General features: G+C 38.4%; 1 protein-coding gene across 4 annotated transcripts in view; it reads right to left on the bottom strand.

Annotated features, from left to right (window-relative positions):
* Window positions 1-5842, bottom strand: part of fbxo41 (F-box protein 41) — a 56450-nt gene extending 50608 nt beyond the window's left edge. For 3 of the 4 annotated variants that reach the window (XM_079678383.1, XM_079678386.1, XM_079678387.1), the window contains exon 1: window positions 5719-5842. The gene's annotated coding sequence lies outside the window, so the exon portion shown is untranslated. Of the gene's footprint in view, window positions 1-5451; window positions 5473-5718 lie in introns of those variants that run through there. The other variant, XM_079678384.1, reaches the window with a different exon arrangement.
* Between the last annotated feature and the right edge of the window lie 7450 nt (window positions 5843-13292).

Raw genomic sequence — 13292 nt, 5'->3', positions numbered from 1 at the left:
TTATGCGTGTTTGAAAAGTACAGTGGCCTTCAGCTAACGTGAAATACAAAAGTACCTCTCATGCCAGTGTTTAGTTTGTCTGTTCTGGGCTACTGTAGAAACATGGCGGTGTAACATGGTGGACTCTGTGGAAGAGGACCACTCCCTAAGTAGATATGAAGGGCTCATTTTATGGTCAAAAAACCCCCAATGATGAACAGTCTTAAATATTATATTCAATTATTGCTAATAGATCCCCCTAAATACCAAACAACACCACAATAGCTGACATTACCAGAGGCATAGATGCAAAATAAGCCTTGATACAAAAATACATGATTGAATTCCAACTTCTTACATAATGTGTGTGAAGATACTGCAGCCTGTTCTGCAGTCATTGCAACTGAATTCCTACACTCTGCACCGTGTGCATAAAACATCAGCTGGCCCTCAGGCTGCACTAATGACGTGACTGTGGAAGGTTCACATCAGGAGGATGAACACCAACTGATCAATTTTGTTTACATGAATTTATAAATATTAAAGAGGCCAGGTCAAATCAAATGTCACTCAGCTTCGGAGGCAAGGAGGCTCTGGAGCTCACAGTCAGGTGGGATTTATTCCTGCATGCATGTGCTCTCTGATACAGATTTGTTTTGATGGGGGTGCCGGGGGCAGAGTAACTAAAGGTGTATCATAGCAGTCATGCCACTTCTCTGCAAAGCTTCACCAGAGATGCTGCAGTGCTGAGCTGGAAGTAGCAGTTAGCAGCTAGCTACTGTATATAACTCTGGAGGTGCAAAGACTGTATGAGAGGTGTGACACGAGCGTCAGCCTACGCCTCAACAATGGAGCTGTTTTCACTGCTGGTATCTGTCATGTTTACGATGTGCTCCTCCCAATCCCACTTTTTGGTTGTGGTTCTCAATATCCAAGTAAATTAAAAAATAAATTATTCCAAGAAAAAATAAACTATTCCAAGCCCTCTGCAAAGCGAACAGAATGATAGCTTTAACTCTACAATGTGTACTAAAGACTGCATGCATAGTGATGACAGCCGAAATAGATGAGAATTAGGGCTGTCCTGAATTTAAAAAACAATAAGTCGACTAAAACTCATATCATTTTGTTGAATAATCGATTAGTAGATTTAACTCTCAGATCCGTAAAAGTTTCTCCACAGAAAAAACCTTAAAAAGTACATCTTTCAATCTCGTGTTTACCAGAGATGTGCTTTGAAGTTTCATGGAAAATAAGTCAATTTGAATGAAAAAAAAAAAAAGCGTACAAAAACAACTAATCGACTAAAGAAATCTTAGTCAAATAGGATCAGGTTTGAGGGGAAGCCCTAACGAAATCCTTCAAAGCTTAGACATGTTCCCAAGAGAGGCTACATTACAATGTGTGAAGTAATTTAGGCGCTGAGTACAGGTTTAGTAAGGCTCCCAATACCTTCCAGGCTCCTCCATGAGCATGTCAAAGAGTGTTAGCCCTGAGGAAAGCAAAGGGACTCCCATGACAGGACAATCCCAACCAGGGGCTCCTCACCTGACAGCAGAGGGCAAACCTAACCACGCATGTTGGAAAGGACTCAGCATCACGTTAGATGTATACAGAGAGCCACCCGTTTGAAGAAGACCGGACAAAAACACCTAATCTGATGTGACTGTTACCATGACACTCTCAATATATTAACATCTGCTTTTTGATATTTAAGAAAAAAAAACATTGAAGAAAGACTAATTAACTATTTATTTTAACATCTTTATAGAATCAAAGTAAATGTTCACAAAATAACCAATTAAAATGACCAACTATCTACAATTTAACCATCAAAGAATCAAATTAAGCTTTGGGATCATTTACAAAGCTTTGAACTAGAACCTTGTTCAGAATTGACAAGCTGCCTTATAGCAGTTTAGAAACGTTATCCTGCTTCTAGTTGGAGTGGAAGCAATGTCATCTGTTTATCGCAATGTATTTGCAACTTTAATAATACCATCTCATCTTTAAAAAAAGTTCTAACAAAGCATCCAGAAATGTATCTTGGTAAGAAGTTCACCAAATCAACTGAAAGCGTACTGATAGGCTATTTCAAGTCAAAGCTGCCAAATATAATCATTTATTAGGAGTTTAAAGTAACAAGTTAAGTGCAAACAGATCCTGTGGTTACACAGTGTAATCCTAAAGTATAATACGCCCCACACCTTTTCCAATGTGGTCTCCAGAAATAATTAATGTAAAGCAGCTCTCTCTCATTTAATCATTACTTCATTAATACGCAAGACACAAAGTAACATTGAAGCAGCATTGACATTCAGTTGCCACCCGTGAGACTCAACACAAAACAAAGCTAAAGCAGCAGATCTCTCACTGCAATGACACCCAGTGAGCGACGTGATTGAATCTCAGGTCAGGACGGGGGTGCGATAGAGAGTGAGATGCACTGACTTTCATAAATATGAGCTGATGATGGACAGGATCACCGCTGTCTACTATTGATCCACACGGCTGTTCACAGGAACAATTATCCTCCAGTAAACATACTTCACACATGCCAGTAGGGTGTCTTTGAACACACTGACAGCACTGGTTCCTTCTGTGATCCCTGTATGTAACACAGACACTATGGGTCCATGCATGCATATAGCTCTGTTTATATTCAGCTTGATCATTTCCACAGACAAGGAAGGGAGAATAGACAAATACTGACTTTTTAATGAAGAAATGAATTTAAAAAAATGGAGCAACAGGTAATTAGACCAATTAAAAAAGCAAATCTAGTGTTAACATAACATTTATTTAAGCCACACCTGGCTATTGCAGGTACCCCTCTCATATATGATAGTATATCATCATACCACATTTGTCACCACCAGCAAGCAGTGCTAGAATATCTCATTGTGTCAGAGCTATAGAAGATTCTGAGTATCTCATATCCTCTTAAAAAACAGAAACAAGCCTCTTATGTACACAGAGGGTACGCTAAGCCCCCTGTGCTAGCCTAAACAAGACTGGGGACGCTGCCTCTGTTGAGGACGTGTGGGGGAAATGATGCAGAAAATGGCCTCTGTGATTTGTGGCTGCATTTCAACTGTCTCGTAGGTCCTCTTATACTCATTAATCCCAAGCCTGGGTCGGCATGATATTCAAGTTGCTTGTAGAGGAGTAAGAGAATCATAGCAGATTGATTATGTTTTATTTTAACTGGACATATGACAACCCGTATAATAAGGATGGGACACTTCAAAGATAGCTTTTTAATAGAATGAAATATCATGTCACTCATATGAAGATATTATATGAACAGTAGTTTTGGTTTTAAAACCTTTCAAACAATAAGAGTTAGTAAATAGTGGATGAGTGCAATGAACATATCAGTGTCAGTATTTTTCCATATTTATTCTTGGCCGTCACAAGGTGTAAGAAAAGTTGAAATGCCCTAGCCAGAGTCACGAGGATGAGCCTTGATGGTTGGACGAGCACCATTTTAAAGGCAGCTGCAACAATAACAGAGCGGCTTAGAGGTGCCTGAGCCAGCTGTGCATGGGCACAAACACTGTCTTGTTATACTAGAAGAGACGTAGTGACTCGTAAATTAATGACTAGCTAAAGGGAAAAACTGTCTTATCACAAGAGAATGGACACTTGTGGCATGACATCAGACACAAATTAAATAACAAGTATAAAATAAGGCACCCATCTGAAAACATGTCCTGATTTGTCTAGAACGGAGTGATATTGTTTTAAAAGATGAAGCATGTGATATTCTTCTTTGAAGCTGTAAGGATAACAACATCAACAGAAAGACAAACAGTCTCTAGTTGTGTAATGCGAGGATTTTGCGCTGTTAAGTATCCACATCTTTCGTTCTTGGACTGTTGGTCAGACAAAACAAGACAAGAGAGATTAATTTGTGCCCTCGGTAACAGTGGATGATTATTGTTATTATTTTATTTGCCCATGACACCAGTGAAAAGTATTGGCTGTGTAGCCAAAGTATGATTTAGTTTATTCCTCTGTGCCACAGGTCAGCTATTTTAAGAAATAACTGCACCTTTTATTAAATGAAAATAAACATTTGGGACAATTTGAGACATTTACATTACATTACGTTTTCAGCAGCCGCAAATAGGCTTGGAAAGAGTTAGGAAATTGCAAATTGTGCATTTTGGAATTTGGAATTATAATGGAATTTGTATACAACTATTCTTTAAATGTGTTGTAACTTTCTAACATCAGTCATATATAGATGGATAGATGGATAGATAGATAGATAAAAAGATAATTATCAACAATGAGACAGAAATATATATGCTGTGAATCAGTAAACAAAACGTTCCTCACTGTCCCAGAAACGCACAGAGACATTCATACGTTTTCTAACAACAGAGGATTTCTACCTGCTGTGGGATCATGGGTAATGAATACAGGATTCACTGTCACAGATCTAAGAGCTACACACTCATACATACTGGATAAAAACACACATTTGACTGCACAATATACAGTAAAATATTCTGCAACCTGCCTCACATGTGATCACTGGGAAACCATCTGTCTGCAGTGACAGTTACATGAAGGCTGAAAACTGCAGTTTGCTTTCATGAATCAGTGTGACTGCACATACTGTACAGTGTAGTTGTACACTGCAGTACAGAACAGTTTAATTTATGGTAGTGAAATCTAATTCCACTGAGCACACAAAATCCCACCAACACATATTTATTTTCTCCTTCTAATCTAGTAGGTGTTCCTCCTCTTTTCAGCATGACTGCTCCAACTTTGGTCACATTGGATTTCTGCAAACAGAGCAGCGTATAGGCCACGGCCCACTGACTCGGAATCAGATTTCTCATGCACTGTAGTCACATGACAGTTTCCCAAAACTCCAGCAGCCCTGAATGTTTGTCACCTCAGCAGAGTTCTGCTCAGGAGAGTTTAAGGCTCCCATGGGAATATTATTATTGGAGTGTGAATATTAAAGTCATGACTTTATTAGACTCCTTCCTCTTAAAGGGTGCCCAGAGGAATCTTAGAAACCTGACATTATCACTACAGTATACTAATAGGACTGTAGGAAGATAGCCTCAAATGTAGTATGCTAAATTAATGGGAATAATGGTGCATTCATGGACTACACTACAACAAACAGGTAAAAGCTTTGTTTGCAGTATATATAACTTGTAGTAGAGCTCATTTGAATATGTCTACATACAGCCATTGCAGGTAAAATCCCCAAACATGCAGGCCATGCAGGCCGGTCAAAGTCACCTGTCTGTTCAGCCTGTCTATCGACCGTGACAGTAAACATTGACACATTTAGCGCTAAAACACACTGATCCTCATATCTGCACTGCACATGTATCAATCCCGAGCAGCACATCATGTGGAAGTGGGTGTGGACGCGCGGCATCACAAAATGTCATAATGTAGCAATGAGCTCCACCGTAATGACTTAAATGCACTCACAGGCCTTGAGTTAGGTTAACGCACAACGAAGCTGATGGCAGCAGCTGTGCCAAAGGGCGACAGGCTGGCATGTACCCGGTTTCCTCCTGTTTTCACAGCAGCACTGGCTCATCGCTGGACTCGCTGCATAAATGTGTTGCACAGGAGCAGCGTCATCAATGAAGCGATAATTGAAAACATACACACACAAAGACACGCGCGCACCGAAACAATTGCGATGGGAAGAGGAGGTTTTTAAGAAAGGCAAGAAATGTGCGTCTCACTCACCTCGCAATCTTCTCCCCATTTTTTTTCCGCTTCAACCAAGGAACCGCTCCAGCCTTCACTGACGTCACGCAGCTCCTCTCTCTGCAGCAGAGAGCAGCAGGCCTGCAGAGGACGAGCAGGGAGGAGAGGGAGGGAGGAGAGAGGATGGAGGAGAAAGAGAGAGAGAGCTGCTTAAACAGATGCATTAACATGAATCATAAAAAATGCATCCCTCCCATTCACTGTTGGAGGAGGATACTGTACCTGTAAGGGTATGAGAGATGGATGACAGACAGACAGACAGACAGATAGACAGTATATGTATTGCATCAGTGCATCCATGCATGCTGTTAAAACAATTTGCTTCTGCCAGCTGCTGCTTTGTGATTCAATCAGAAATAAGTAAGGTTCGGTTGTGAAACCTCCTTCATGTGTCATAGCCTTTCCTGTTTAGCATCCTGTCAATCATCCAAACAATATGTTTCTCAGCGAGAGAAGCTATGCAATCCATGGACCCCCACAGTGTTAAAATGTCAGTCTTTGTATTTTGCAAAATGAAACAGACATGTATTGACTAATTGATCAATTACTAGACATTAGCCTATGGCTCCTGTTCATATCAGACGAAGTAGAGTGGATGAAACAACAAAACCCCTAAGTGTTGTGATGTGATCATGGGTATGCTTGATGTTTTATGGCTGATGAAATAACTTTTAATTTGTGGGAAGATTCATTTGGTCATATTGTTTTTCAAAAGTTACAAGGTCTTGCTTTAACATGAGCCCCTGTATAAATTCAAGGTATTTTGAATGAACGGTTTTGTGATAAATAGTACATTATTGCGTGCTCAGCTGTTTTTAATCAGCAACAGATTTCTTTGGGACTCAGCAACTCTAAAAAACTCAATCTAATTGGCGCTCCCTTAAGGGTTATAGCAGCGTTTCTCAAAGTGTGGGGCGGCAGAGATGTGATAGGTGGGTCGCGAAATACAAAATAAAAAAATAAAATATATATATATATATATTTTTTTTTCACACTGGTGGAATATCAAAACAAAGACCCGCCCGGGTTGCAAAACGCATCAATGAAAGCGACCCTCTATCACACAAAACAACACCTGTAAATAACCCTATTTGTGTTCTTTGAAATTGAAAAGGATATTGCATTGTGTTTGTTACTTTCGTTGCAGTGTATGTCTTAAGTGTAATTTGGCATTCTTTTATTTTGAAGGCGAGTTTACGCTGTTGACAGTTGTTGTTGCTATGGAAACAAGAAACGTTTCACAGCGAACTTGTCATAAAGTTCGCGATAATAAAGCCCACCCATTTAGAGGGAAGATATGATTGGTCAATTGTACTGTCATTTGACATTACTCTCTCGTTCAGTTACTAGCTGGGCCCTCTGTGAATTCATAGCTGGACGTCCAACAGCTCCTGTCTTCACCTCGCAGAGACGAGCTTCTTTCATTTAACCCTTCACATTCAAACAGAAACTGAATAGGCAGATTCAAAGGATTTATTTCTTTGGAAATTTTATTTTAAATACAATTTAATCAAGTTATTTTTGGTAAAACTAGCAGAAAAGCAATGTGGAGCGAGAGAGAGAGAGCGAGAGAGCGAGAGAGCGAGAGAGCAAGAGAGCAAGAGAGAGAGCAAACCTTTATCTATTTAATAAAGTTGTAAAAAATAAAGTAAGAAATCATTCCAATGTGTACTATAGGACAGTAAAAAGTTTAAAAGGGGAGGGATTAGTAAAATATGCATAAATAAAAAGAAAGAATGCTAACTAGGTAACATAAGATAAGAATAAACAAGTTTAAATGATTTGTTGTGATCATATTCTAAAGATGTTTGGATTATTGAAAAGTATAAAGCTCCCTTTCATATGAGTGTTGAGAGCTGTATCCATAAATTCGTGTTGTGCTCAAAGTACTGTAGGGCTGCTTGATTATGGCAAAAATCATAATCTCGATTATTTGGGTCAATAATTGATATCACGATTATTAAAAACGATTTACCATTTACTTTGAAAACATAATTAAAAAATAATAATTTGAAAAGTATGTTTTTAACAGTTGATTACACTGAACTTTAAGTATAATTCAACTGAAAAACCTATTTAAAGAAAATAAAATCGTTTTTTTTCGATTATGTTGTTTTCATAACCGTTGCAAGCCAAAATCGTAATTGCGATTAAAATACGATTAATTGAGCAGCCCTAGCTCAAAGTGCACCAGATTGATGCATTTAACTTCAACATTTAAAAAAAATCTTCCTGGGTGTGCATGCCCCCGGACCCCCCTAGAGGATGTGACGTCCACCACCAAATAAAGCAGGTTAAAATAATTAAATTGCATACATTTTATTTTAGTAAACACTGAAAACGGGTCTCACAGACCCAAACAGCACACAAAGGTTAAAGAGTAAAAGTAGCTCACGACTTGTTTTATCTTTGGAAAGTAGCTCTCATCCTAAAAAAGGCTGGAGACCCCTGTTATAGAACGATACATTTGACAATTTTAAGCTTGGCCTACCATTTTATTGGAGCGATGAGGAACAGGTGGGGCTTGAAAAGGCCCACCTGTTCAAAGTGGGGAATGACAGAAAAAGTTTGAGAACCACTGGGTTATAGTAATGTGACCAGCAATGCTTTACAGTGTATTTAGTTTAAATCCCATGTCGTAATTAATCCTAAGTGAAATAAAGTTAAGTTTCATTAAATAAACACAAATGAACTGGGGTTGGGCAGTATTACACTTTTTGGCTTGATTTGTGGGTCGACAAAAGCCTCGACCCCCTAAATAGTGAAATGCAGGCATGTTTTATATTATTCTTAAAGGTGGGGTAGGTAAGTTTGAGAAACCGCCTTGAGATACACTTTTTGTTATATTCCATGGAATGCTTTTAACATCCCGATAGCAATGAATATGCTATATGAAATGCTTTGACAAAAGATCCATACAAATCTGTAAAAAGCACGACCAATCATTTTAGCCGGGCCCGGCTAAAGTAACTGGATGGCCTACCTGCCTGTCAGCTTTCCATCTGTGCACAAACTTATCTCATGCCCTCATTGGTCATGTGCGCGTTCGTGTGTGTTGGAGGAGTGGCTCTGTAAGGAAGTAGCAGATTTTTTCCGGCTGTGTATTTTCAAATTCTAGCGCACTCGAGCTGGTATCTCCAAAATGACCTACCCCACCTTTAAGTGAATATCTTTAGGTGGTGGTGTGTTGGTTGCTAGGCTACGGGAAAATACCATTTATTAGACTAATGATCAGGTGAGTCGACAATGCGAATAATCATTAGCTACATGTTGTTGTCACAGAGGTCATGCCCTCAGTATTGTGTAATGAAATCTGGTGATTTTAAAGATCTGAAGAAGTATTTGCATCCTGGATTCAATCAATTAAACATAACGAGGTTTAATAATCTGAATCAGGTTGTTTTCTTTCTTTGTAAATGTTTACAATTTACTGTGTCAGGCAGGCACATACACTTAGATGAAAAAGCTTAACTAGATCATCATTAATTGAGATACAATGAGGTGATATGTCTCTAAACAGTTTAATTATGTAAAACAAATATGGAAAATAAAATGTTGTGTCGTCCGTCTAACTTTAACAGGATATAATAGTTAGCACTGAAGACTTTGGACACTTGACTTTAGTATTTCTAAAATCCTGGCCATGGCCCTGGTGTTAAATTAGATGAATTGATGTGCCTAAAATGGTCTAGAAATGATCAATGATATACAGTCTCTCTTCAACTATACACGTGTTGTAGTCAGAGAAACCTCAAAGCCCCCCTCTGAAATGGTATCAGCTGCATGCCGTTTATTTCTTTGTTAGTCCTTGACATGCGAACACGCTGCACACAATGTGTAACCATGGTGTTCGTGTCAGGGTCATAACTCTTCCTAATCATATATTAAGTTGCTATGTGGTGACAGAAAAGAGAAATCAATAGAAACAACACTACAAATCTGCTCCCACTGCTTCATTTTGCTTTGGTCTCATGCGCCACAGCCCGAGGGATGTTTTCTGTAAGGTTCATTTTAAATGCTTTCTTTTTTCCAGCAGCTTTTATTTGCTTTGTGTCATCCACTCTAAAGGATATTACTTTGAATCTAAATCATCGCTGCTACTACTGCTGTATGATGACCCAGGTGTCAATTAATTAATGCTAATTAGGATTACGCTTTTAAAGCAACCAACCTTATACCGATCAAAACCTAATATATGGTCTGTTGTGTGCCCGTATGAAAACCATTTCAATGATTTCAATAGGTGTGAACCAACCAATAATGTATTCATATGATGTAACAGCATGTCTCTTTGGTATGATTGGTCCTTTTATTTAATCATTTCAGATCACATGGCATGTTAATTTGTCCACTCTGGTGACTTCATACAATATGTGGAAGAACATATCTTACATATAGAGTTTGACCTTAACTTCAAGTTTTTAAGGATGCATTAATTTCTAAATGGCTATATAACGAGGTGAAAGACAGTAAAACTTATTTATTATCAATAATGTTTACAGCTTTAACAAGATGAAGCTGCAGAGTGCATGAACAGCGTATGATTTGATTTCAATAAAGCTAAAGAAGTGCATCCACAATCACAAAGTGTGTGTGTGTGTGTGTGTGTGTGGGTGTGTGTGTGTGTGTGTGTGTGTGTGTGTGTGTGTGTGTGTGGGTGTGTGTGTGTGTGTGTGTGTGTGTGTGTGTGTGTGTGTGTGTGTGTGTGTGTGTGTGTGTGTGTGTGTGGGTGTGTGTGTGTGTGTGTGTAGGTGTGGGTGGTGTGTGTGTGGTAGAGGTGTGTGTGTGGGAGAGAGAGAGAGAGAGAGAGAGAGAGAGAGAGAGAGAGAGAGAGAGAGAGAGAGAGAGAGAGAGAGAGAGAGAGAGAGAGAGAGAGAGAGAGAGAGAGAGAGCTTTCTCTCTCTCAATGAGATTGCAGGATCCCATTTAGGAGCTCAAGCACCACTTACTGGTCAAAGGAGAGAAGTACACCATGTACAGACTGGACAGATTGAACACAATGTGATTGTACATATCATGATGTGTCAAATGAAATATATGAGTTAACACTTCCCACATTTTCTCCATAATGTACTTTGTATACAGCATGTGACTAATTGAAATGGTATGCAGTGGAGTACATGTCATCAATTTTACTCTGCAACACACATTTCCCTTTAATTAGAGAAATCAGATTTGTTATGGTGTCAGTGCTGGCTTCAAACAATCTTAGTTAGGAAACACTTTATGTATAGATTCCCTATGTAAACTGACATCAATTTTGCTTCAAGAGGCACACAAATCATAATGTGGAACACATTCAAAGCTATCATCAGTCATGTCAGAAATTAGAACCAGTAAAGAAACTATTTGCATCATTACCTCAACGACACATCACAGAATCAGGGTTTTCAACATTAAGTGACACAATAACAATGAAGTAAAGGTTGTCATCTGTAAAAATGAACAGAACAACCTGTTACATTGTGATGTTCTTCATTAGGATGCGAAATTAGCTGAATGTGTTCAATAACTCTTTCTCCTTATTCCACAATGATGTCTAAAATGTATGAACCCTGTCTTAATTTTGTAATTGCAATTAAAAAGTCTAAACGCTTTTGTCTTCAGTTCACAGAACATTAAGGTGTCAAAAGGCCCATAATTCATCACACTCACCTGACAAATGATTCATGCCAAATGTGAACATTTTCCTCTCTAATTCTCTGAAGTAAAACTTGCAGGAGATCAAAGATGCAGTGTTCTTTAGGGCCAGTGAGTATTGGTTTTAAAGCTTTTCTAAATATGGTAAATGGTATTATTGTCATGACGTTGGCAGCACGCTGATGTTACTGTATAAAGAGGTTTCTGCTCTAAAATGATGCTTTTTAAATGTCAATGTATGCACAGAAAACACACACATACACGGACCTGATGCTATTTTGTGGTTGCTGCACAATTAAAACATGGCATTTAAAAAAATCCTTAGTAGCATGCGATATAAATAAATATTAAAAGCGCATCAACATATTTATTCTGAAATTATGTCAGGTTATAAGGAGTGTAGTTGTTAATACCTTATTAACCCTTATTTTCATGCAAGCTCATTACTGCACGTAATAATAATTGTAACATAATTTCATCAAGAATGATTTGGCATGCAAGGTGTGTTAAACAGTGTTTGTTTTTTTACCACACCTGCTGTTATTAAAACAATTTCACGATTAGAGCAATCAGATGGGCTTTTTATTCATTTCTGAGACGCCAGGGAGGATTTATTCTTCTTTATGTCTGGCTTAACACAATCACTGTATAGCAACGGGTCCGTTAAACAACACAGAGTCAGACCCACGCAATCTAAAGAGATGTGGAGTGATTCCATGACTAAATAAAGATTAGCTGATGATTATGGTTACTGACGACAAAATTACCTTTTTTCTATTGTTAATTTGAAATGTAAATGTATAACCCTGGTTATGATCAAGCCCACTTTGGGGGCATGAAGAGGACTCTCCATAGATGCTAAGTGACGAAAATGCAGCACTATAAGTGGTGCTTTTCATATAGGCCATTAATATTTAAATCAACCAGACGATAAAACAATCACAAGCATTTCTTTCTATTTTATATACGGTCTGCTTTATCCTTGACATATTCCTGCTAAGTTAACAGCTGACACCTTCAGGCTGTTTCTGAAAAAATTAAACCCTTTTCATAAAAAAAAAAAGAGTAAAAACCAAAACCTGTTACATCAATCTGTAGCCCTCTCCGCCCTCTACATGCCGCTCTCATCCAGTCATGACAGGGAAAGACTGACACACAAAAGCTTAAAAACTCTCTCCCTCTGGAGATTTTGATAGGATGAATGTGCTGCTAGGCCGTTTTCCCCTTCTCACGTCAAAAACCGTGGCAAATTTAGACCGAACACCTTTATCCATCCCTCCTTATTCATATTTATGAGACGTGACTGACAAACTCATTGTGTGGTAATTACAGTGTGGTGAACCTTCATTGTTTTTACATTGGTAGAGACTGAGACATGCTGTGCTTTGGCTTGCTGCACTAATGCAAACCTCTTCCATGTAGATATTATTAGTCACTGTTTGCTTAGCAACCACAACACATGTCTGACATTTTTGTACAACGAAAACGTTTTGCCCAGATTGAATTTTATTTTGGCATGAGTTTTTTTTCTAAGGATGAAAAAGAAAACAAGAATGTAAGGACACAATAAAAGTCTATTATTAGCATCAATGTGCATGATGCTCAGCATTACAGCTAAAGTTATTCAACAATTCTGTTTTTAAGAGGTGTCAAATGTGAGATAAATTGAGGGGACAAACTCTGGTGATCACATGTTGAATTAACCTTGAAAGACTTTTCATTTAAACATTTGGGACGATACTTACCCCGTCCCTATGGTAGTTATTTTTATATTTTCAATAAGATGAGTCTGTGCATCTGACCTTAAGATCAATGTAATTCAATAGGTCATATTAGACTTAACAACCGACCCCTATACACATCAATAGGCAGAAGCTGTATGATGTAGCAACAGCAAATATGTTAACCAAAAA

The sequence above is a fragment of the Notothenia rossii genome (assembly GCF_949606895.1).
Source record: "Notothenia rossii genome assembly, chromosome: 1".
NCBI lineage: Eukaryota > Metazoa > Chordata > Actinopteri > Perciformes > Nototheniidae > Notothenia > Notothenia rossii.
Note: the sequence above shows the minus strand (reverse complement) of the source record. Positions and strands in the feature narration are given on the sequence as shown.